Source organism: Canis lupus, chromosome 11, assembly GCF_011100685.1.
Source record: "Canis lupus familiaris isolate Mischka breed German Shepherd chromosome 11, alternate assembly UU_Cfam_GSD_1.0, whole genome shotgun sequence".
NCBI lineage: Eukaryota > Metazoa > Chordata > Mammalia > Carnivora > Canidae > Canis > Canis lupus.
The window spans coordinates 73,444,336-73,470,602 of record NC_049232.1 but is presented as its reverse complement, the minus strand read 5'-3'; the positions used below and the strand labels follow the sequence as shown (position 1 = coordinate 73,470,602).

Here is a 26,267-nt window from a genome sequence, read left to right as displayed (position 1 = left end):
GGTTTACCCCTCTGCTTCCATTCCTTAGAAGGAAGAGCCCTCCTGGACAGAGGTAGAGTCCGTACCCTGAATCCCGCCTGATTTTGGAGTAATTGGTATAAAAGTATCAATGAAGTAACCTCCTTCCAAGTACTATGTTGGGTCTTTAACAGGCATCTTCAAACATAAAGAACACCATTTATTCTACTTGAATCATATGTGTACATTTGCTCTATTTTGAGTATGTACAGTGGGTCACTTTATTCAGCAAAATTTATTGAGTACCTACAATATGCAATATGTAGCAATATACAATATGAGCAAAATACAATATGCAAAATTTATTGAGCACCTACAATATGCAAGGCACCATGTAAAGTGTTAGGGAGACGGTAGTGAGAACTACAGATCGATCGTGTCCTTCATGAAGCTTATAGTCTAAAGGGAAAGAAAATACTCACGGAATCTCCGGCGATACTAATTATGGCATTCACTTGACTAGGGCTCTGGAGAGAAACCTCAACTATATCAACTCTCATTCTTAGCAAAATTGTAAGTGGTGACTCTTAATATTCTTATAAGAGAGGAGACTCAGCCTCCTCCAATACTTAGAGTTGAATTTCAAGAATCATTGAATACGTGCCTGCCTTTAAACACTATCAGCTCCAACAACACTATCATGCAAATGGATAGTAAGCATAGGATGTTTAATTCTTTAGTGGGGAAAACAGCTCTTTTTGGTTCCCTGGGTAATGAGTTTATTTTCGTTTTGACACATGCTAATCTGCCAGATGTGTGGTGGGGTTAAACGAGACAGTGACACGATTAGTAAGATCTCAAGCCCCTCATTGGCTTCGGGCTCTATTAGTAAGTTCTCAAAAATATCAGTTCCATCCATTCTATATGACTCTTCCACCCTTCCGCGCTGGAACCAGGCCCCTAAATGTCTTCACTTACTAGTTGCCCTTCCGTTGGAACACCTTTAGTGACTGAGAAATCTCACGTCAGTGGAGAAGAGTGGTCCATGGTCCAGTAGCCTCAGGAGTGTCTGGGATGTTACTTAAAATGCAGATTTTGGGGTCCCGTCCCAGACCTACAGAATCAGGAACTCATCTGTATTTTAACAAACCCTTCAGGTGATTCCGAGGCAAGTTCAAGGTAGACAAGAGCTGACCTACAGGTCAAAGAAGCCAGTTCCTTCTTAAAACTTCTTATCCTCTCCCTTTGCCCATCTCAACTATTTCAATCTGTTAACAAATCAATGGGCATCAGCATTGTTGTGTCTTACAGAAGATGATAGAAGGTTCCTGAGTCATTAAGGCTGCCTCTCCATTACCACATTCAAGAGTGCTCTTTGTGGGATTCAGAACCAGCAGTCTACCCTTTGTTCTTCTCTGTCCTACAGGTTGTCAGGAAGACATTTATCAGTCAGACACATGTTTTCACCAACTCCTCTGGTTCTACAAAAGTATGAATGGAGAAAAAAAAAAGTATGAGTGGTGGTTTCAGTGCCATGTGCTTTCCTTGGAGAGGGGGGTGGGGAGGGAGAGGAGAGAGCACAACGGAAATGTCTTTCTATTCAGCCTAATTTGTGTAAGTTTTCAAGCTTCTGCTCACTCTTCAGCCAGTTTAAGCAAAAATATCCATCTCATCACATGGAGATACCTAAGCATTGTCTTGGTTGCCATTGTGCCCCCATCTTCTAGCGTGATGCCAGCCACATAGCAGGTGCTCAATAAATACTTGTGACTAAATGGATTCCACTATACTTTCTAACTATAATGTTAAGAAAAGACCAATAACACATCAAGGAGCTGCTAAAATTGTTCCTGAGAAGGAAGGGGATCCATCAGTGGCAGCTGACCCCTTAAGACAAGTCAACCACTTTTAATAAATTCAGCAAATGTCTGTCACCCAAATAAAATACCAACTCAGGAACAGAAATGTCAGCAGAGAATATCATTTGCCAAATGTTGATTTATATAACTATGGTACCTTCATTCCAATAAGGTGAAATTTTATCAAAGCTAGGAATTTAGCAAAGAATTATAGAGTCTATTATCATAAAAACATGTTTTCTTAGATTCTCTAGGAGCACAATAGTTTAGCGGGTTATAATCTATCACACTTTAGAAAGAGGAAACAAATGGTAGGAATAAATAGGAACTTTTCTAGCTTGAGAAGTAAAAGAAAGCATCCACCACCCCACATACCTACACCCACACACAAATGTACTGAACATACATACAAAACCCTTTTTTTAAAAAAGAAGAGATGCTTGCCAGGTTTGATCTTATCGAACAATCTAGAAATCATATACATCCACATGAAATCTCCAGCTGTGATGCCACCAAGCCTTCTTAGCTAGTGAAATGCCAAGGTTTGGGGACCCACTGAGGAAAGACCTCATATAATGGGAGAGTTTGGCACATGAAGTCAGATGGGCTCCAAGCTAAGGAAACCTATGGAAATGAATTTAGGGGAGACAATACAAGGGATGCTCTTGAGATGATGGGCCCACCTCTTATCCAGGACAGGGCTAATCACCATTGTCTCAAGCACATTTTTGGGAGCACCACATCCTTCTTGAGGTGATCTACAGCAAAAGACTTCTGATTGGTTGGATTTGGGAGACCCTCCCCTTGTTGGATAGCCACAATGCATATGTGTTTAGTAGAGGCTGATGAGAAATCCTGCATGAAGAGTCTTATCCACCTAATGATTTTCAAATATAATTGATCAGCGAAAGCTCTGGCTTCTGTATCAACCTATCAGCATTCTTCAGAACTAATAGCCCACCAAACATACTTTGGGAAGCAAACTATATCCTTGAGACACTGATCTAAATTGATATCCTTGGTCAAGGACCACTTGTACCTGGAAAAAAGGGAGAATTGTAGATTCACCTGTTTGAGGAAGTCAGAGCAGAGCCTGTATCCTCCCTGTGGAGGATGGATCTCAGCGTGCTTCATACATAGTAGGTATTCAATACAGCTCGATGTGAGTTTGGTAAGTGTTGGGCATGAAACAGAGACCATGGCATTTTCCTTTACTCAGGAAACGGTATGTCTCTGGAGCTCTGGCTTCTGCTTGTTGAAGTCATAGTAAGATGGATTTATTCTAGAGAATGGTGATTAAAACAGCCAAAGGGAAGGAGGGCATTAATTACATCTTCTGGAGGGAGAATAACACTTTGTCTCAGAAAGATGAAGATTGATAGGGAATAATGATTAATAAACTTGGAGAACACAGAGCACCTACTCTGTCGAGGCACTGGGAAGGATACCTGGATGAACAATGAACTTCCTCAGCTCTGTCTGGTGCCAGTACGATTGTCAAGATGAGCAGAGACCCATGCTCCAAATCTTGTAATATAGTACCTGTATAAATTTGCCTGAAGACAAAGCTTTGATTTAATAAAACAAATCATAACTGCCATGAAGTTTAATATACACATTGACTTTATTTCTCTAATGAGTAGAGTGGGAAGAAAGGAGGTTCACTACAGAAAGTTCATAGCAAATAATGAGAAGGATTTGGGGAAAGAGTTCTGTGTTTTTTTTTTTTTTTTTCAGTTGTATCTGAAAGAACTAACCTATTATCTTCTTTGTGTGGACCCACTGAAAAAAAGAATCCTATAATGAAAAAAACCCAAAACCCTTATGCTCCACCCGTTGTTTGTCTAACAAAAGAAGCAATGGTCATGCCACACTCTCATTAAAACTTCCTGTTACCCACAAGTGGAGGGCACACAAGACTTGACTTAATTCTTAGAATCCTCTCCCATTACCATCCTGCATTACCTTTTGCAGCTGTTTTTGATTATTTTGCATCCAAGACCAATTAAGTTCATTCCATTTTTGTTACATGGGATTCTTTTCTTTTGCCTTGACTCATGGTGCATGCATTGCCCAGAAAGCCCATCTGGTCAACTCCCTCTCAGTCCTCAAGACTTGTCTTAAATGTTTCCTTCCTCTGTGAAGCCATAGTATTTTGTAAGACTCACACCCTCCAAAAAGAGGGTATTTCCTCTTCCTATACTAGCTCTTTGCATATCCCTCCATTCTGGGGTCTTCTCAAGCACTGACCAATCCAAATGGTCACTAACTATTGGTCTGGAATAGGGTCCTGAAGGTCCTCTGCTTGTCCATAATGTCTGAGGCACACAGAGGGCCCAAAGTTGGCAAGGCCAGTGAGGATGAGGCTACTGATTACTCAGGGGCTTAGAGAAGCAGGTATTTACAACAGGGTTCAGAGCATTTCAATATTTTATCAACCTGGTGGTCATCCCAATGCCCACGAGCTCAATATCAGCCTCTATAGTTTCTCAGCACATAGATTTGGAATTATTTACATGTCTGGTTTACCCATTAGATTGAGAATTCTTCCAGGACAAAGACTTTGAGTCTTGTTTATCTTTATGTCTCCAGAGCCTAGCATGGCGCCTGGCATGGAGCAGGCATATTGATTTCTAGGAAGAGCTTAAGGGCTCTCCCCAATGAATCAAGATGAAATCATTTTCCTCCATCCTCAAGGAGGAGGAGGCCTGAACTTGATTGGTCGTATGTAGATTCACCCATTGAGCTGTTCCAAATTTTTATTTGTTTGAGTGGGCTTTTTTTTTTCTTTTCCTGTGATGTTTTAGAAATGAGTAATTATGGTTGTAGCTCACTGTTTCACTTCTCCCTTCCTAGAATACTGCAGGCCCATACCCTTAGTCACGGCACCTCACCTTCTAGTGGTGAGATACGGGGACTGGCTTTGGCTGTTGTGGGTTATGAAATAGACAAAGCAGGCTCCATATTCTGCTTTGATCTAAAACTATTCAGGACTAACAAGATTAGGAAAAAGAAACATTGGGACCTCGCTTAGTAGAGTTTCAACACTGGGGTTTGGAGTGAAAGCCAGAGCTAACCATAGTGGCTCTATACTTCATATTTTGTCAGGAACTTTGTGATGAGGGATTTAGGGCAGTATTTGAAGATTCCCAAGCTCCCTGGACATCATACAGTTTATTACTACCTTAATAGCAACCAAACCTCACCCCAATTTCTCACACAGAATAGTATATAGTGAAGGAATAAAGAAAAGAAGGAAAGAAGGAAGGACAAGAGGAAAAATAAGCAGACAGACAGACAGAAAGGCAGAAAAAGGAAGCTATCAGTCATCAGTGAGCTAATTCACAGAGTAAAATGGGAGTCTGTATGCACAGAGTGCTCTAACAGCTACTAAGCTAGATCTGGTTTTGGAAAACAATGAGTTCTTCAAGGGAAAAAAAAAATCATTTTTTTCCCCCTGAGAAACAGAGCATTGGTATTCCTCTCAGAATCTAGAAGCTTTAGTTCTGGTACAGGGTAGGGTTTCTTTCACAAATAATATTTTCAACATCATAGCCCTTGGATAGCGTTGAATAATCCAGGGATCTCATTTTCAGCTTGGCGATGCATCCCCTTCCATGCAGAGCTAAAAGTGGGGCTATTGAAGGGGCATTGCAAAGCAAACCCAGCCCTGTGGAGTCTGAGCTAACCGTGCTGCTTTGCAGGGTTGGCTGTGGGGCATGGGGATGCCACACTTCCCTGGGGCTTCAAATGGGCAGGAGTCATTTGCTGAGCCATTAGTAGTGGAACAAAGAGGGAAAGAATCCCGAGATCTGAGAGTGCACACATGGGAAAGTTAGAGGCTGGCCTTATACTTACAGAGTTTAAAATTAGGAAGGAAAGTAGCCAGGCCCACCCATTATTTAAGGTAGAAGACTTAAGAGTCCTAGTATAAGTCCAAATAACTCAGTAGGAGAAGGATAAGAGGCATCTCAGATTTCTGGAGGGTGGGGACGGGGAAGGAGTTGAAGAAAGGACTTCAAAGAGGTAGAAGCATTTCTACTTTGAAGATGCAAAGACTTAGCATGAACTTGGAAGAATAAAAGGATCCTGGTAAGTGACAACTGGTGGAAAGGGCATTCTAGGTGGAAGGAACAGCATGAGCTAATGCATGAAGTTTGGAAAGTGAAAAACATGTTTCAAAATTCATAATGATAACTTTGATTTGTGCAGAGAATACATGTTAAAGAGACTGGGAGCTATTCTGAATGGCTTTTTTTTTTTTTTTTTTTTTTTTTGTCAGAAGGGTGACAAGAGAAGAACTGTGTGTTGCAAGGTCTGGAAGCCTACTCAACTTACGGGTCTGGAAACCAAGGTGAGTCTACCGTAATTACTTGTAATGATGAGAAGAGCAGAGATTTATCAATTTCTACATCTAGGTATCTCTGCATCTGTCTATGGAAAGAATCTATTACAACATAGAGAGGCGGAATCCTGAGAAAAATGGCAGGTCACTGTAGGGTAGCAGAAAGAGAAGTGTTTTCAGAAAATTCGTGTTTTAATACTAGCTCACTTGCATTTCTGAAGGTTTGGAATCCTTATTAATAAAATAGAGATAAAAAAAACTTTTTGTAGGGTTATTTTTAGAATGTTAGCGTATGACACCTGGAATATAATAGATAATTAATTAGTTTTTTGCTTCATGCTAAACATGAGCTGCTTAAAGCTTATACATCAAAGATGTCAGCATCAGTGAGAATTACACAGACATTATTCACCATCCAATTCATCCCATCCATTCCTTGCAAACTAATTGGAGACAAAGTGAGTGCTAAATTCAGTTCTTCAAGACGCAGGATACTCCATGAGAAGGCCACCTAAAGGTTCTTGGAAGTAAGTAATATCATGGTAAGAAGAAGCCTGGAGAATCCCCTGGTCCTGCCTATTCCAAGACGGAGTAGACACATTTAAAAAAATATATAACCCAACTTAAGGAGACACCCAAGAGACCACGACTTTACAATGAACATGCCTGGGGCCCCTTTGCTAACTATTCAAAATGTCTTTGGATGGCTCCATTTGATCCTCCTTTTAGGTCCAGACAGGAGACCTTTTAGCTCTTAACCAACAAAGACCCGAATGCGTCTGTCCCTAATTAGTGTAATGAGCCTTTTGGCTCCTGCTTTATGACAAGTAAATGAATTTGCCCTTTTGGTGACAGGTCCTTCAGGGAATGATCTGAAGACTTGTGTAACAATGCCTCCAACGTACTAGGTCATTAAAAATAGTTGTCCAACTATGAAATTAGTTATTGATTAATATTGCAACAGGAAGATCATTACGTTATGAAAGAAAGAGAAGTAACGTTACGCTCTTGGCCACATCTTACTGAGAGCTTTAAACGTGGAAGGTGTGGAATTATTGCTATTTGGCAAGGAAAATGATTGTTCAAAAACGTCCATGGATTTTAGAGGTCTAAATGGTCATCTCCAAGAATGCCCATCTGGAGCCTCAGAAGGATGTGTGCATGTGCATGCACACACACATGTACGTACGTGCATGAGAAATACCTAGTCCCATTCTGCCCTACTTAGAACTAGGTCTTGGCATTTATTTTAGTACCAAAGTATTTTAGAATCTGAATTTTTTTCATCATTCTCTGCACCGCCACAAAATAGTCTATCTTTCTGTGGTACATTGTGTAATGTTCTCTGGAGCAATGTTCTAATTTTCAGTAATAGAATTTGCTGTGACAAACAGGGCTCGCATGAATTTCCAAGGGAGTGGTGAAGAAGGAGCAAGGAATGGCCTGTGGAATCAACAAGGCTTTTCCTAAGGTGGTAACATTTGAGCTGTGCTTGGACAAGTAAAAAATGACCAGGGAAAGGGGACCAAAGGGCACTTAGGTAAAGGGAATGGCATTAATCCGTTCAACAGATAGTTGCAATAACGCGGAGGTATCACAACAGAAGTCCAAGAGCCAGCAGGGCACCCAACCAGGGGACTTATACCTCAGGTGATGAGGGGAGTCCTTCCTATGTAGAAATAAGTCAGCTAAGGGGACTTGAGAGGGGGAGATTGTAGGAGAGGCATCAGCCCATGGAGGTCCAGAGACGAGAGAGAATGTACTTGCCTGGGGAGGTGAGGTTCTGTGAGCAAGGCTAGAGTATGACGTACGAGCAAGCAAAGCATGCAGGATGAGCTGGAGCAGCAGCTGAATGGCAGAGCATTAAAGGTCTTGCAAGCCATATCAAAGAATGTGGATTTTGTCTTAATGGCAATGAAATGTCATTGAAGAATTTTAAGCAAAGGAGGCACGACTGGTTGCAAGATTCAGAAAAATACATCAGCAACTATAAGGACAATGGATTAAAGCAAAACCAGACTAGGGGCGGGTTGATCATTCAAGAAATCTTCTGAGTCTTCCTGTGAGGTGAGCGACGATGATCTGCCGTAGATGGCGGCAGTGGGACAGACACACGTGAGACAGAGGCGGAGGCCACAGCATGGGCGTGCCTGTGAAATATAAGCGCCTGCTGTGTATGGAGAATGTCAAGTGGCTCATTATGGACTGAACACGGGGTGCGTGAGGGTGTGTGAGGAGAGAAGATCTTGAAAAGGCAAGTTGGAATCAAACTGTAAAGGCCTTGAACGTTCTGGGGAGCTTGGCCTTATCATCAGGATTTACGAGCCATGCTCTCTAACTCCCCACGTCTTGGTAACCTAAACTGTTCTAAACATCTATTATAGGATTCCAATTTCATTAGCATTTTAACACATTACCACATTTTCACCCTTGAGCGGCCAAGCATGGTTATGTCTTCATATTGGAGAGTAAGTCATAATCAGACAATCCAATACTTTCCACCCCATAAGGTTATTTTCTCGACATTTCCCATTGTGTAATTGCCAGCTATCTGCTCGGTTCATGTCGTGGCTCCCCTCACCTGCGCTGGCAATTTCCAGACTGTATCACCGCCCTGGAGAGCGCTCAGCGTGGGATTACAGAGTGCTGGAGCTGGAGGTGATTCTTGAGAATCGTCTAGTTCAATCTCTTCGTTGTGTGGTTGGTTCTCAGAGTGTTGGAATGATTGATCCAGGCAAGTGGCAACTATTTCAAGCCTAAGCAAGACTCACCCGGTCTTTCTTCCAGCCGTGATTCCTGTCAGATCCTGCTTGGGACAGCTCTCTGCAACTGGTATAATTATCTGGGGTCATAGAATAGCTCTGGTTGAATTTTCCTTGGAGAGTTTCCTACCATTTTACTTTGCTGTCTACCTTTCTGCTCAAAATACTCCATTATCTTGAGATGGGAGAATTTTAAATGAGTGTTTGAGCCTTTCTGGGGCGAATGGGCTGAGCTGTTGAAGAGTCACGATAGTCTTTAACATTTAGTAGGGCACTAAGTGTGCCAGCCACTGAATTAGGTGCTTTCAGCTGTTATTAACACATAATTTTTGCAAGAAACCTCTATTTTGTATGTATATATTTCTTTTTTTGTATGTATTTATTTCTAAGGTTTATTTATTTATTCATGAAAGACACACACAGAAAGAGGCAGAGACATAGGCAGAGGGCTCCCACAGCAACCGCATGCAGACTCGATCCCAGGATCCTGGTGTCACAACCTGAGCCGATGGCAGATATTCAATGACTGAGCCACTCTGGCACCCCCAACCCCCTATTATATTATAGTATATATGCCATATGTATCATACTGTATATATATATATATATTTTAAATATAAAATAGTATATATATATTTTTTAAAATATAAAATAGTATATATATATACTATTAATTACCCAATGTTATAAATATGGTAACTGGAGCATTATCAACTGACCCTATGTCCAATTGTGACCAAGTAATCGATGCCAACATTTGAACCTGGACCGCTGGATCCATGCCTAACCACCGCGCTGTAGTGCTCTTTAAGATTATAGTGTAAGCATTCAAATTGAAGAAAGCATCAGAAAGAAATGCTGGCTTCGTCTCATCACACATCGGTATTCACATTTGCCAATTTGTTGATTTTTTGAAACTCATCAAGGTAGTAGGTGTCACCTCCACGGTATTTCTGCCTTTGGAAGCACTTACCTGTGTGAGCCTGTGATAATAAAAGGAGGCTCGTGCGGGAGCACCTGCCTGGGCCCATTTCTAAGCCCCGGAGGTAAAGGCAGTTTGCAACGAAATAGGAACAGGCCGCCAGCCAGGACTGTGACCTCGGGGAGAGCGGTCACCCTGATTCCCGGCGGCTTTCGAATCTGTGGGAGCCTGCCTTTGTGAGGCCCAGTCGAATTTCGTCTTTGTAGCTTCTGCGGGATATCTCCACATATTGCCTCTTTGTTCTAGAAAGGGTTACCAGCTCATCTGAGACATCCCGTTACTGAACGGTGGAGTCCCACGGGACCAGCCTGGCACCAGGAGCTCTCCCCAGTGGCGCAGGGAAGGAGCCAATCCTCAGAGCAGGGATTTGGGGCTGGGGCATCCAGAGTGTCTGTCCTACCACACGCAAGCCTGGAAATGGAAAAGAGTTGACATTTAGCTTGCTGCCAGCTGCTGCTGGAAACACAGATACGGATAATTTATCTACAAACAACATTAAAAAGATAGGCCTCCCTCTTCAGGCAATACTCTGAATATGGGGGAGATTGATAACAATATTCATCAATTATCCTTTATATTTGATGTTTCCTCAGACATTTTTCCTATCTCTCACAATAATCTTATGAAACAGATAGGTTGTATTTCTATTTTATACACGAAGAAACCGAGGCTCGAGGAGGAAAAGTGACTACTTGAAGGACAGGGAAATACTGAAAATGAGAAATACTGTCCCAATCAGCTTCAAACACCAAGACGTTGGTAGACCGTGCAGGTGTTAACACAAATGTGTGACGACGCCGGTGTCTCCGTGGGCAGCGCCTTGTTCTTGGGAATGGGTCACGCAGCAAATTTTGTCCAGGCTTTATCCGTGAAGATAATTATGCTTTCATGTTATAGCCTCAACTTCGGATCTGTTTTTACCTAGGGAAATGCAGTTAATAGATTGAAAGTGGATGTTCTACCCGCCCACGTTGTTCCAGGCCCAACCTGGTAAGCATCCCGGCAGGGCCTACTGGGGCTACCTGGTAACCCACTGTCTCTGCATCTCACGTCCATTAACCACAAACAACAAATAGCTGACCTATGCAGGATATTTATTATGTGCCAGGCGCTCCTCCTGAGCCCTGTGACTTCACCTGAGCTGACCCCTCACCCCCAAAACCGCCCTCCCAAATTCCTCCCCTGGGCCTTTATCTCATAATCTCCTTTATATCCACCATTTTTTTCTAGAACATTCCTTTCACTGTCTTGCCTTACCTGAAGTATGTCTGTCCCCCGAGGGCGTCATATCCTCCACGGCTTTATGGAGAAGGCAACTTTTCTCTCTCGTGTCACATACTTCCAGACGGGTAGCTGGGGAGTAACCAGATTTCTCCCATCCATTGCCCCTCCCTGCCTTCTGCAAAAGTTTACATTCTTGGAAAGACGTCAACTGCCTCCTGCTTCCTCGTGGTGACTGTCTACCCACACTCCCGTCCCCCTCCAATCCAGCGCCTGTGCCTCAGTCACTCTCCACGCCATTGTCCATCTTCATTCTTGGAACTGTCAAAATCCGGGTGACAGGTGCACTCAAATCATCCAGCATTCAAATCTCCATTTCTCGACCTTAATTACGAGAAACATAATTGTCATGAACTTTGTTCCAGTCTGTCCCAAGCACTTGTTCCCATGGCCACATCTTAGATCCACATCGTTTGAAAGCACACCCAAGACCATCTCTAATGCAGACCTTCAGTCACGAGTCTTTTGTCCTTTGCTCCCCTGACCCCACTGCTATAATGAGATGCCGTCCGTCACAGCTCCCACCTTTGCTTCCTTTCTTATTGAACTTGGATTCTGTGGCCACCACTGTCATCATTGCATGATGAAAGGTCTCAGTACCTTTGCTCCTCACTCCCTCGCCGTAGGTGATATCTAGACAAAATTGATCGTGAATACCCACTCAGGGCCCGGGCGCACTCGACAGAGAGCCACGGTCTCAAACCTCAGCTGTGCTCTGAGGCCTGGGTCACAATCCTTCCATGCCTCTCTAGTCTTCCATGCTCCCCTGAACCCAGAAACACATGGATTCCTACTCCCATTCTTTAGGATAGGCTCAGCCTCCAGGCCAGCCAAGCTTCCCCAACACATCACACGTAAAGGAGAAAACCTCCCCCAAATCTGTCAACCCGTGTACGGGCGTCCTTGTCTCCTCTGCCTCCTGCTGCACGCCAGAGGGCTTCTCTTTCCTTCACATTAAAAGCTAACCACCCTCACCCTGTGTGAGGTCTCTGGCTTTATCTCTTCTCACTGCCTTGCCTCCTTCCACCCTTTATCCACCAGGATCCTGGGGCACCAGCCCCCTCTCTAGGGGTCCATTTACTCCCCATGCAAATGTCTTCCCGGCCCCCTCTGGCAGCGCTTCTCCAGGATTCCACGTGTCTCACTTACACTCCACTTATTTTCTTACTCCCACATCCAAGATCACAAAAAAAAAAAAAAAAAAAAAAAAAAAAAAAAGGTCTGCTCAAGCCACGTCCATTTGCTCAACTCCCAGCACTCGTCAATCCAGACCACAGCGGTGCCTCCCCAGCAATCCACTCAACGTGTTCTTGTCAAGGTCAATAATAATAATCCCAATTTTGTCAAATGCCATGACCACTTTTCTGCCCGTGTTTCATTCAATCTCTTAGCAGCTTTAATCAGAGTTATTCACCCTTTTCTTCTCACACCACTCTTAATAATCTCTCTCCTCTCTCTAGCTGCTTTTTCTTGGTCTTCTTTGCATATTTCTCTTCCTCTACCTGACATCTAAATGTGGGAGTGCCCCAGGGCCTGTTCTCCTTCTTTCTCCATATACTTCCCTTAGAGAAGTCTATCCATTTTCATTGCTTTAAACGTCATATATATGCTGATAACTTCTAAATGTAAATTTCCAACATAAATTGCTCCTTGAACTCCAAATCTGTGTATCTGCCCAGCTGACATATCTTTTTAACACATCCACAACCTTAAAGAATCTTCTCTTACCTCTGTCCATCCATCACATCCAATGGTACCACCGTCATTCAGTTGCTCAAGCCCAGCATGTCAAAGTCACGCGTGAGTCTTTGCTCCCTCTTTGACACCCAAATGCTTATCAAATTTTCCGTTGTTTCTATTCATGAGAAATATTTCAGATCCATAGACTTCTGCTTCTCTTTCCTCCACATTATCTCAAGGCTCCGCCCTGCCTCTCCTGGACTAGTACAAGGGCCACTTTTACTCTTACTGTCACCAAATCTCTGTCTCACAGAAGAGTCAGAGGAATGCTGTAGTTACATAAATAATACAAAGTCAGTCGTCTGCTTTAGGTGCTCCAGTGGATTCCCTTCATACTTAAAACAAAGCTCAATGCCTTCCAAACCTACAGACTCTACACAATCCAGCCTCTACTGACTTGTGTTTTGCCCTTCCTCTCCTGGTCCAAGACCACAAAGAAAGGGTTGGACCCCAGAATAAGTACAGGGATCCACCTGGCAAAGGTGAACTCTTCTGTTCTCCCCCTTCATAAACTCTGTCCATTTTCATCATAGTATTTACAGGTTAAAGGCTGAACGTTTGTTTATATCCTTATTGTCATCCTCTCTCACTTCATTGCAAGTTCCGTGACTTCAGGATTTATGTTTGTTTTAATCACTAATACACACCAGCAAACAGAGAGTTGATACTTTATAAATAACCGTCGAATGCATGAATGTTGCTGGATGATAATTATCAGATTCATATGTAGATAAATGACATATTTCTTGTACAAAGATTTAGTGTTTAGATTATACTTTGGGGAACCCCCAAATACATTTCAAGTGAATTCGAAGTTCTATGTGACACATACGATGGTAAACCATCTAGCATATTAAGAGCACAAACACTGTTCCTGGTGGTTTAGCATCCTCCTCACTGCTATCATGTTGTGCTTGTTAACACTCTCATCAGTAGTTTATAGAGAATATTTACCAAATTCCAGCAGCTGTGCTAGACACAAAGTTGAAAAAATGAGGAGTAACACATTCCTTGTCCGAGGTATACTTGTAGGAGAGAAAGCAAAGACACATTAAAAGACAAACAAGGAAAATGCAGAAAAAGCTCTATGATTTGGACTTTTAATCAGATTCCTTTTGATGAAATAGGAATTAGAACAAGCAGTCCCAGGTATTTTTGCATGCAAATATTGTTATCATGTACTAAAAGCAGCACTTTAAAACCAGAAAACAGAAATACGAGTCATACTGTCTTGTCTCAAAGAATTCATATCCTGGAGAAATTAACTCTAGCATTCTTATTATATTAATCTGCACTCCACATAGAGGATGTATTTCTGTTTTTATCCATAACATTGCTGCCAGATTAATAAGAATTTTCAAGATGTTAATGGATTGATTTCAGCATAATTGTAACTATATTAATTCAGTGCAATTACTTCTCGGTAAAATTTAAATGAAGCTAAATTGAAGAAATTAGAAATATTTGAAATCTCTAGTTGGAAGCCTGGAGGCATTGTAACCTTGTCTACTCTCGTCTCAGAGAATTTGTAGTCAAGCTCTGGGAAGGTGGTGAGGACTTTCTTGTAAATTGAAGAGTTTCAAACCTTATCAGCACTTTAGAATTTAGATTTCCCAAAGGGATCGAGAAGGAATTAATAATAACCCCTGAGCGGTCCCTTGGGACAAATGTGCCCAATCAGTCATTCAACACATTTTTTAGTGCTCTGTTACAAACAGATGCCCACAAGAAAATACCCAGATGTAGGAGGCTAGTTTGGGCACATAGTTGAAGCTATAGGGAAATTATGAAAAACTTCCAAAATGCAACATCTTTAAAGAACTCTTACATAGAGGGATCAACATCATGTGATAAAAAATGCCCTGACTTAGGAGATCAGCTCTGTTGTTCATCAGAGGTTCACCTTTGGACTGGCCCCTCTGTGTCTTGCTTCAGTCTTGTCATGATTCTTCTAACTTTGCAGTGCACTTTTGAAGATCAGATGGACGTGGGAGCACTGTTGTCAACAGTTAAAAACTTTACAAACGTGACTAAAGGGAATGACTGGAAAAGCACTTGAGAATTGTAATTAAACCAGTAGGAAGAATATGGTAGCAGGGCTTCTTAAGGACAATGTCCAATTTAGGAAGATTGGCTCAAACATATCCCAGCATCTCTAGTCTTGCCAATATACTTGTTCCATTTCTTTTGGCTACTTAATAAAGAATGGTGACTCAGTCAACTCTTTTGTTGCACATCCACCATGCCAGGCTCTGTGATAGGCTCCATGAGGGCTGGTGAGATACCAGATATCGACATTTCAGGTTCTATGTGAGCTCAGAATTAAATAGGAAAAGAAGAGGAGGTAGTCAAATTTAAATGTTTGCACCTTCCTAGATGCTCTTCATACTGTAGATCTCATGTAAGTGTTACAATACATAAGGGAGATTTCTCTTTCCTTTTTATATACGCAGATGAGGTCCACAAGATGCTAAGTGAATGCCCAAGATTAGAGTTCTCGAAATTTAGATTAACAAAAATCAGCAATTTCTAAAAAAACAAAAATCATGTACTTTCTACTATACTTAGTGTGCTTCTAAGTTAAAAAAAAGAGTCATAAACAAAAATATCATAAAAATAGATATTAACTGTCAAATTAATGGTATAATCTAAATCTCTTCCACCCCCACCAGGATCTCACATGGCTGCTTTCCAGATTTCTGCCCAAATATCACGCTTCCAGACAGACTTTTCTGCCCACCTATCTAATGGCAGATCCACTCCCACCTACTTATTGACATGTCCTATTACATCACTGTGTTATTAATACCATAACCCTCATCTCGCTCTTCAATTGTCATTTTTATTTCTTAAGGAGGTAATACAGCACCACAGGAGCACAGAGTATGGATCAGTGCTGTCCGATAGAAATATAATCCAAGTCACACACAATTTTAAATTTCCCAGGACCCTCATGTAAATAAATAACTAATAAATAAATAAATAAATAAATAAATAAATAAATAAATACAGATAAAATTGATTTTAATGATCTATCTTATTTAATTGACTATATGCAAAATATCATCAATGCATCATCAACACACATAAGCAAGAAGACATTGGATGCTTTTTGGTACTCTGGAATTTTGTGTGATAAGACATGTCGGTTTGGACTGGCCACATGCCATGTGGCCGGTGGTTTTCACAGCACCGGGTAGGGCTTTCTGGGTTCCAAGCCAGCTCTGACACCCCTTCACTGTCTAACCTAGAAATTAAATTCCACTAGAAAAGGTGTTATCTTCTCTCTACCTCCCTTGAACCCCAATACCTAGAACAAAGGTTGACGTGCTCTAGGAATGACCACTTACAGCAAGTGCTTGTGCTTAATGTGCTGGGGCAGGGGAGCCCGGAGCCTCACTCTGAGTGGATTTAGACGTGCACAGAGGAATGTGAAGACAGACCTAGATCTAGGAAGCTCAAGGGGCCCGAGCAAGATTAATGACCAATGGCCTGATTCTTGTTTGGAGAACAGTATCCAGAATCCTCTTCTGCATGAGGAGATGTGGAAGCAGAATGGCGAACAGAATGTTTCTAATCGATGCTGAACATTCCTCCAAGGATCGGATGGACCTGAGTGTGAATTCCATTTCCATCCGGGTGGTCTTGGTGGGCAACCTGTCCAATCTGTCTGTGCCGGAGTTTCCTCATAGGCGACGTGGAGAGTGTTAATCCTGAATCCTTATTTAAGGATTGAATAAAATACTGTATGCAAATCGTTAGACATCTAGTGTACATGCAGAAAGTCCATCGGTGTTGCTGATCCGATTGCCCTCGCTGCCCTCACTGCTCATATTTATTTCTACGTGGATAGGGCGCTAATTTGAAACCTTGAATGCCAAGCTACAAAATCCCAGCTATAGCCTCAATAGCCACGTTGCCGTCAATGCTTACCAGCTCCTATTGCCCCATCCTCCAAATAAACCTTTCAACAAGTCTTCATCGCCTCTAGGCTGAAGCCCAAAGCCCTGACCGATGCCCCCAAAACTGTCTACATTTGGGCCTCACCACCTTCGTTTTCCTCCAACCCTTTCCACATTACAGTTTAACCATACTGAATCATCTAGAATCTTCCAAATAGGGGAGCATAAGTGGCTCAGGTGGTTGAGCATCGGCCTTTGGCTCGGATCATTATACTGGCATCCTGGGATTGAGCCCTGCTCAGGGAGGAGATTGCTCCTCCCTCTCCCTCTGCCCTGCCCCCATCTCTGAAATAAATAAATAAAATCTTTAAAAAAAAATGAATCTTCTGAATAGCCCATTCTATCTCAATTCTACTTCATGCAACTCTATCTTTGAATATACCATCCCTCTGCCCTCGTCATTCACTTGTCTGCCTGGAAAACTCCTGCATGCACTCCAAAACCCATCCCGAGTGTCCTATCCTGAGCAAAAGGGGCAGGTATGGGGCCATATCTTCCACAGAGCAGTTTTTAATGCAGCTTCTTATTTACATGCCAGTTTCCTTCACGAGACTGCCGTATATTCGAAGGAAAGAGCGGGGTTTTATTTGTGTGCGCATCCCCAATGCGCGGCACAAAATAGATGTTCAGTAGACACTTGTTAAATGAATGGATGTTTACGCTATAGGCGATGGGAAACTCTGAAGACTGCGGAGTTACCGAGGTTTTCGTTAATGTCTGGACTGCTACATTTCAATTCCTCTTTGCATAACTCTTAAACTGATTATCCGGGAACCCCATCCTCTCCGAAACAACTGCTGTCAGTGCCTCACATATGAGAAAAAGATTAAAACCCAAACCCGCTTTCCTGGTATTCATCTTCCTCAGCGACGCTTTAAGTGCTCCTGGCTTATAAGGTGGGATTTCCTAATTGTGTTTAAATCTCCCATCTACTGCTGGCCATAGATGCGCTAACAAATGAAAGTTTAAGGGGTGGGGTGGGGGGGGAGAAAGTTTTGCCTCTTATAGCAGGGAAATAGTTTGAGGCTATGTTTTAATTAAAATGAATATCTGCGCTATCTTAATGTTATTGCCAGTTAAGTGTAGCAGGGTGATTTAAGAGTTCTATAACACAATTATACTCTGGTAATGAAGCTCTGCAGAATTATCCTCAGAATTTAGAATGCAGAAGGGAGCAGTAGCTCTCATTTGTAACCACGTTACGGCCTTTATTGTTACAGTATTTTCTGTTTTCTTCAAAGATTAACTCAATCGTATTTAAGTCTCTGGCTACATTACAGAGAGAGAGAGAAAACGGGCAACAGGAGCTGCTTTAGCGGCTCTGAAGCCCGTCTTAATGTTCCAGGGCGAGGACAAAATAGCAGGGAAATTACGGCTCGGTGTCACCTTCCTACCGCTCTCCCCGCGGCCCTGCCCACTGAGCCCCCTCGGCGGGTCTGTGCAGTTCCTGGCCAGTTGTCTGCTGGGCGGCAGGACGATGGGGACAGAGTTGGGAACACGAGCCAGGGATGACTGCTTTCTGGGGAGAGGGAGGCCGGGCACAGGAGTCCGCGCTGTCCTTGGTTGCGCGTCCCCCGAAGGCATTTGATGTGGGACGAGGGCCGCTCCGGCTCGCATGCTGCGTTAATAGTGGTGAAAGGCGTAAATCCTGGCAACGAATCCAGAATCCATCGTGCATTATCTGTGGGGCCGCAGACGAATCATGCAGCCTCTCCAGGTCTCAGTTGATTGATCTGCAACATGGGGAGATAGTCAACACTACCTTGCGGAATTTTTGGGAGGAGGTAACATCCAAGAGAGGTTGCACCCGCAACTTCGAACGGTGACTGGCACGTGGTACGTGCTCAAAAAGTGACAGCTAACCTAATTATTGTAGAGATAACTCTTGAGTGACTAGGCTGGAGCTCTGTTTCCCCCAAGTGGCATCATCAGAAGGCTGGCAGAGACCAAATCATACACATGTATATTCCCTAAAACTCACACTTCGAAAAGCTTAAAAACAAATTTTGGTTCAATGTAACCAATATTTAACAGCCATTATGCAGAAGACCTCACTCCAAGCATTTCACGTTAACAGAGGCATGAAGCATATCTATCTTCAAGGACGCGTCTTCAAGGCTCCATCTTCAAGGATCTTATAGCACAGTGGGGGAAGACAGACGTGCGGACACAGATGTTCTAAAGAAAGGGACATGGTGAGTAGCAATGCGAGGTAAGGAATATTTTACTTCCATTGGGGAAGATTTTAATGAAGGAGTGACATTTGAATGGGATGTTGGGGGACAAATGATATTTTCATAGGCAGAAAATATTGGGAAGGGACTCCAGGCCGAGAGAGAATCGCGACCGAGTTCAGATTTAGCAAAGTCCAGGGAACGATTAGAGAAGGGGAGAAATCTATTGCCAGGGCAGCACAGCAGGGTGCGTGTCTTTGGGGACGGGCTGTAACAGGGTGACTTTACAGAGGTCCAAGTCAAATCATTTTCACTCATGGAAGGCAGATGGAGGAGTTTTAACATAATCCCACGGGAGCCTGAGTGTTTCCGAGGAGGGTCAGTCCATGATCGGACATCTTCTGTACTTGTTTCTGCGTTGACGTCTGCTCAAGGATACAGGATGCTATAATCCCTTAAGGCTATCTTCACATCAATAGACTCAATTTGAAGAGATGTGGCAACTTCACCTCCCCTTTGATCCCCAGAAAAAAAAAATTGTTGACCTAAACATTATTATTTTTTAAAATTCATTTTCTTTCTGAGTAGGCCCCACACCCAGCATGGAGCCCAATGCGGGGCTTGAACTCACGACCCAGAGATCAAGACCTGAGCTGAGATCGAGAATCAGACACTCAACTGACTGACTGAGCCACCCAGGCGCCCCTATCTAAACCTTAAAATGATGAAAATAGTTCCTTCGTCTTCTCCTCCAAAGCTCTGCTTCCTTCTTCTCATCTTCTATCATAGTAACTAATGCTTATTTGACATCCACTGTCTTCTGAATTCCATACTTCACTATTTACATACTTTAGCTCATAGTAATGATAGGAGCTTCCTGTTATTATTACACCTATTTTTCAGAATAGAAAATTGACATTTCTAAAGATGAAATGCCTGGGCTACCATGAATCCAGCTGGTGAGCAGTAATAACACTAGAGACTAGGTCTGCTTCCAATCCCCTTAATGGCACACGCAGTTCTACTCTACCATGGATGGGGTCAGGTCGTTGGTAGGTCATTAGCTTCTGGAAGGAAGCATGGTGTGGCTTTGACATGAGAGCCAAGAGATGGGGGTTGTACAACTGATGATACCCACTCGTGATGTGATGTTTTCCAGGTCACTTGTCCTCCCAGGCTCTCACTTTTTCCAACAGTAAGATGAGAAGATGGACCTAAAACATTTCATATTCATAGAGAACTTGCCTGTTTGTTCTTTCATATCTGTAGGATTTTTAAAAAAAGATTTTATTTATTTATTTGACAGAGAGAGAGCACAAGCAGTGGGGGCAGCAGGCAGAGGGGAAGGGAGAAGCAGGCTCCCCGCTGAGCAGGGTGCCTGACACAGGGCTCGATCCCTGGACCCTGGGATCATGACCTGAGCTGGAGGCAGATGCTCAACCGACTGAGCCCCTCAAGTGTCCCTTGTTTGTTTTTTCATATCTTTAACTCATTAGCTTTTTTTTATTTTTAAAGATTTTATTTATTCATGAGAGACACTGAGAGAGGCAGAGACACAGGCAGAGGAGAAGCAGGCTCCGTGAAGGGAGCCCGACATGAGACTCGATCCCGGGACTCCAGGATCACACCCCAGGCCGAAGGCGGCGCTAAACTGCCGAGCCACCCAGGGATCTCCTAACTCATTAGCTTCGATGCTCACGGCGAGGGCATTGCCCCACTGCACCCACGATAGAGCTCAGGTTTGGAAAAGGGACTTTCTCAAGTCCCTGTACCTAGGAAGTATCAGAGCCAAGACCTGAGCACGCGTTTTCTGCCAACTAGCTCAGTGCTTTCCCTACCACTCCAAACAGAAGCCCTTCCCAGACAGGAATTTTTGCTGCACTTAACCTACACTCCCCCACACACAATTTTTTTTTTTTTTTTTTACAAACTTTGAATCTTAAATTATCTCTTAAATTATTTTCTAAACCTTTGCTGACCCTTTTAAAATCAGCATATAGCACCATCCCTTCAAGTTATCTTTGCATAAGCAAAATAAAGGCATTCTAATGAGTTTGTGCAAAATGCTTTGCATCAACATGTATGCTCTGGGAGGAGAGGTAGAGCGTGCTTCTCTCCGTGCCCTTGAATGGACGGCATTAACAGTAATGCCCCTAGGTATTTACATCACAAATCTCCCCCTGTCCACCCTCCAGATGTTATTAAGCCAAGATTCCCTATTGATTCACAGTGATGTCAGAAAGTAGAGCCAAGACATAGTCAAATCCTTAGCTCTAAAATAAAATAATAAAATAAAATAAAATAAAATAAAATAAAATAAAATAAGAAATAAATCACCAAAAACACCCAGGGCAGTGGTAGGACAGAGAAGCTCAGCCACAGAGCTGTCAGCCAACACAACACATATAAATTCCGTTTCTTGGATGGAGAAACATAATCATTAGTCTGGAAAAATTTCCCTAGGCTCTGAAATGGACACACCGTAAATAATGGGAGCATGAATGGATTATGGTGAGAATCTACCCAGCTTATCAGGACCCCACCCGTTGTTTTCAGCCTGAGAATCATTTTCTTTATGGTGATTTGAAGAATGTAATCAGCGGCCTCTGTTGACCAATGGAGATGTATGGTGGTTTACAACGTCCTTGGTATGCTCACATTCTCCTCCCCCTTGGAAGTGGCCCCCTCTGCCTGGCTAATGTTATGCCACTCGACTACCTTTGGCCAAAGCTCACTGGACAAGCTATGGATTCCAGTGGGGACCCCAGCCTAGAGGGTGGGCGGTGCCACTCTGATCTTTCCTCCTAGAAATTTGGACTTGGGATATGGCCGGAGTCCATGACCCAGGGAATGGCAGGGTCCTGCCCGCTGAAGGGCGTGCACTGCCATGGGGCAGCACAGTTGCAATGAGTGTGATATTGGGAAGAGTTGACCGCGGCACATGGAGAAGACAATGAAGCAAATAGGCAGGAAGAAAAAGACACAGGAAACCATGGGCCTTCAAGCAAAGAAAGGGAAGATACGTGTCTTAGCTTCTGGCCCCGCTCTTTGGGAGCAAGGTATATTTCTCATTCCCAGGTAAAGGGAGCAGGGAGGGTGTCTTCCAAAGCTTCTCAACCCTTTTCATTATTTTACCTTTGCAAATTTGAGAGGTTGGCGTTTGCTCCTTAAAATCTTACAGATCTTTAAAATATTCGTTAAGGTGGGAAAAACTTGGTAGTACGAACACTCATGATAGTTCATGATTTACAAAGAAACAGATATGTGACCGGATATCGGGATTCGATGCTTTATTTCTACACAATAAGCATTTGGGGCAACTGGCTGCACCCAAGGCAGTTCTGTTTTAATTTTTATGCCTGTGTGGTTTTCCCGTTAATAGTAATCGAGGAGTTCTTGCTAATGATGATGCCTGGTATTTATTGAATGTTTACTATCTTGAGTAATTGGCCAAGAGTTTACATGAATTAGTTCACTTATTTCTCAAAATCACCCCACAGGGTAGGTATTATTATTGCTCCACTTTACAGATTAGCAAACTGAGCCTCTGAGGAGTTAAATAAGGATTTACATTTGATAAAGGGTCCAGGCATGGGGCAGTGAGGCAAACTGCCAGAGTCAGTGTTCTGAATACCTATACCAAATTCCTTGAATATGCAGCATGGCTTGGTACCCTATGTTTGAGGGAAAAAACCCCATATAAGATGCAAGTGGGGTCTGCCCTGTGAAGGGACCAGCCCAAACTCTGTCCAATAGGGATGCTTATATTTAATACTGGATATAAATTTAGTAAAATTCTTCGAGGAAATATAAATAAAGGGTTTGCCACAGAGACAGGGAATCTGGAAGCCAGTTACGATTCCAAGTGATTTTTTGACCACTTTCCAATTGTACAGCGGTTGAGGGTATGCATTCCTGTCGAGAGAGCTGTGTCTGAAGAGTGGAACCAGCCTCCGTTCGCTGCAGGACTTTGAGGGGGTTACTATGCACTCCTGTAGCTTCATTGATGAAGTGGAGCCGATTCTATACCTGCTCCGGAAGGTAAGAGGAAAGGAGCCCAATACAAACAAAGTAAATCCCTAACACTGACCACTCACATCGCAGACACTTCATAATGATATTTATCGGGATGACTGAGGCCCATGGAACTGCGCTGCTGATTAGATAATTTCTCTGTTTATTGAATGTCCACAGGTGCAGAATCTGAGGCTCAGAGAGGTCAAGTCACTACTCAAAGGTTGCAGAGCAAGGAAGACCCAAAAGGAAAATTCGAGCCCAGCTGTTTCAGACCCAGTGCGGGCTTGCCAGCTTGCTGAGAGAAGACCATGGAGGACCCCTGAGACCTTGCCGTGGAATGTGCATCCACACCCATTGGGGCGTAAGAGAGTGAGTGTGCAGGAAGGATAGGGACACGCTTTATTCCTGCCCGGAGACAGTATGGACATCGTCATCAGAGAGTTAGCTATCAGTACTTGGGGGCTCTCAGGAAAATGGTGAAAGGCGATGAAATGGACAAAAAAAAAATTATTGGGGGCTGTGTCTGGCCCACCCTTCTGGGTTATATCTCCCTTTCCATGTCTTTGAGCCATTTACCACCCTGAAATTCCAAGAAAACCCATAATAATGCAAGGGATTATTAATCCCTAGAGTTGCAAATTGTGTCCAGTGGAGATGAGTTGACGGCTGCCCAATAGAGAGTAACCAGTTTTGCCTGCCTGCCTACGTGTGCTCCTTGATTTCCCCCTTTGAATGGGTTGTAACGTCTTTCTGGTCCCCTCACTAATTCATGAGTTCAATAAAATATTTGGCATATGCTCCTGTCATATTTATACGAGAGTCATGTCTTATCTTTTGCTAAAATTGCTCATAAACAGGACGGCGCTGCCCAGTGCGTTGTATGGTAGAGCCAATCAGGTACAAGCAACTGTTTCAGAGGGAAGTCAAAGCTTTGCCTTGCGTCGCAGGTGCAGTCAGACCAGAAACACGCCATTCGTCGGATGGAAGGGAATGACACATGAGGGGTCGGAGGCCCAAGACAGACAGGCTTCCCTCCGTGCTTCCAGGGGCGGCTTGCCGAGAAGCAAGCGCCACGGCTGCTTCGGTGATAGCTGAGCAGCCCGAGGAGTGAGTGTGGGAGGGCGGACAGGCCGCGGGACCGGGAGTCTGGCGAACAGGGGCTTCCATCCAGCTCTGCCATTAAGCAGCTGCGTGACCTTGGGCAAGTCACTTAACCCTGTGTTTCCCCATCTGCAAAATGAGATGCCGGAACGAAATTATCCCCAAGGTCCCTTCCAGGGCTAACTGGCTGTGGCCGTGTGATTCTGAAGACACTGGGTGGTCATGGCTCAATGGTCCTGAGCAATTCTTAGCCCGGAAATGAGCAGGCCTGCGTGGGAGCCAAGGGCTCGATGGTCTGTGGAATCTGGAATGAACTCGTCCCTCATCATCTTTCCTTCCATCAAGTATAATGGCCTCTGGCTCGGGGAAGGGTATTGGGTGGGAGACACCGAAGTGTCTATGTGAAAGGATTTAAACTTCAAAACCAGGGTTTTGGCGAGAGGGATCTTTGCGTCACCTCCGCCTACTGCTGAAGGGGATATATTTTAATTGTTTCTAAAAGTGGCGTCGAAAGCCATCGTTGAGAGAAAACCAGTGCTTTCGAGAAGCTTTGCTGCTCACTGTTTACTTTTATGGAAAGTCACTTGAAACGCGCCATTCTTAGCGTTTGCCTACAGGTTGGGGGACTTTGGTCGAAAAGATGATAAAGTATAAACCACCAGTGAGGGTCCTGGGCTCAATGACCTCTGATTTCCCTGATACCGCACCTGCAGCCAAATATTATGACTGGAAATCATCGCGCTTTGTAACCTTTCTTCACTTCAAGGGCTTGTGCATCATACACAGTGTGCACTGAGCAAGGGCGGAGGAGATTTAATTCAGAAAGTCACTCTGTCTGTCTGAGCCCCATCTCTGGACCTTTAGAACGAGGGTCCTGGCTTCGTACCACGGAGGCCTTCCCCTTCCGAAGTGAGCATCCTGCTTCGCACCTGCGGTGTAGCTCTGCTCGGACAGGAGAGCGGAAAACTGAATCTGAGAACAAGACCCTGGACCTCAAGGGGTCCTCACTTGAATTTTCCAGGAGCCCTTCCGTCCATCGATTTCTGCCCAGGAATTTAAAAGGCGGGGTCTCGTATCAGCTCAGAGTCCGTTTCCGAGTTCCTAGATCCCCGGCAGGCATCTTTGAGCTTCGCAATTGATACATCTCCCCAAGTGTTTCCTCCACATGACATTTGATTCTTCGAGGTTCACAATTGCATTCTGTTCCATTCCGGGAAGTTCAGTGGGGTGAAACGTCGGACTTCTGGGAGTGTAGGCAGTGATGGAAGAACTTGTAAAGTAACAACAAATCTCTGGTTTCCTCTCAATCAGAAGCGGAGCCGTGATTTCGGCAAGAACGTGACCTTATCATCCAGTGTTGCGTTATCGTCCAGCGAAACCCAGGAGGCCCGGAGTCAGCCAGAGCCGGGCCGCGGTCTCTACCCCCCCGCTTCCACGCTAGGTGAACTTGGCCTCCCCTTAACTCCTCTGGGCCTCGGGGTTCTCACTCTAGAACCTTCTGCGAATTCAATGAGAAAATGCATGAAATCATGAGCTGCATCAAATACGCATGAATTAAATGAGAAAAGGCATTCACTAGAACACCCGACCTGTAATGAGCGTCAGTAAATGGTTATGGAGGCTTTCACCAACAGCGTCGTGATTCACGGGTCGCTGGGATCACTCTATTTCTCACTGACTGTAGTTTCGAAATCTGTTGATCCTAGATGAACCGCTTCACTCTTGACCTCAGCGCCTTCGGCTGTAAAACTGGGGAGATAGAGGGATGAGGCGTCCCCCAAGAGCATCTTTCAACAATAACGTCCTATCATCAAGAAGACCGAGAGGTATAACCACTTTCATCTTCGCTGCCAACTCCAGCCGCTGAAAAGTGCTTTTCTGGAATGTTCTCTTGGAATAGCATCGTGATTAAGAGCACGGATTCTGGAGCTAAATTGCCTAAATCTTTATCCAGGTCGACTAGTTTATTAACCACGTGGGATCTTAAGCAACGTATTCAGTCTTGCTGTGCTCACAGTTTCTTCTCTGCAAAATAAGGATCAGAGGGGCCCGTACCCCATAGGACTGCGGTGAGGACTCGTCGAGT

General features: G+C 43.7%; 1 long non-coding RNA gene across 1 annotated transcript in view; it reads left to right on the top strand.

The window, feature by feature from the left end:
- The window catches only part of LOC102153086, a 34,567-nt gene extending 10,675 nt beyond the window's left edge, over positions 1 to 23,892 (top strand). Inside the window, exons 2-5 of the long non-coding RNA XR_005367240.1 lie at positions 6,100 to 6,171; positions 18,967 to 19,084; positions 22,960 to 23,104; positions 23,258 to 23,892. This is a non-coding gene — a long non-coding RNA (uncharacterized LOC102153086). The remainder of the gene's footprint in view (positions 1 to 6,099; positions 6,172 to 18,966; positions 19,085 to 22,959; positions 23,105 to 23,257) is intronic.
- Positions 23,893 to 26,267: the final 2,375 nt, after the last annotated feature.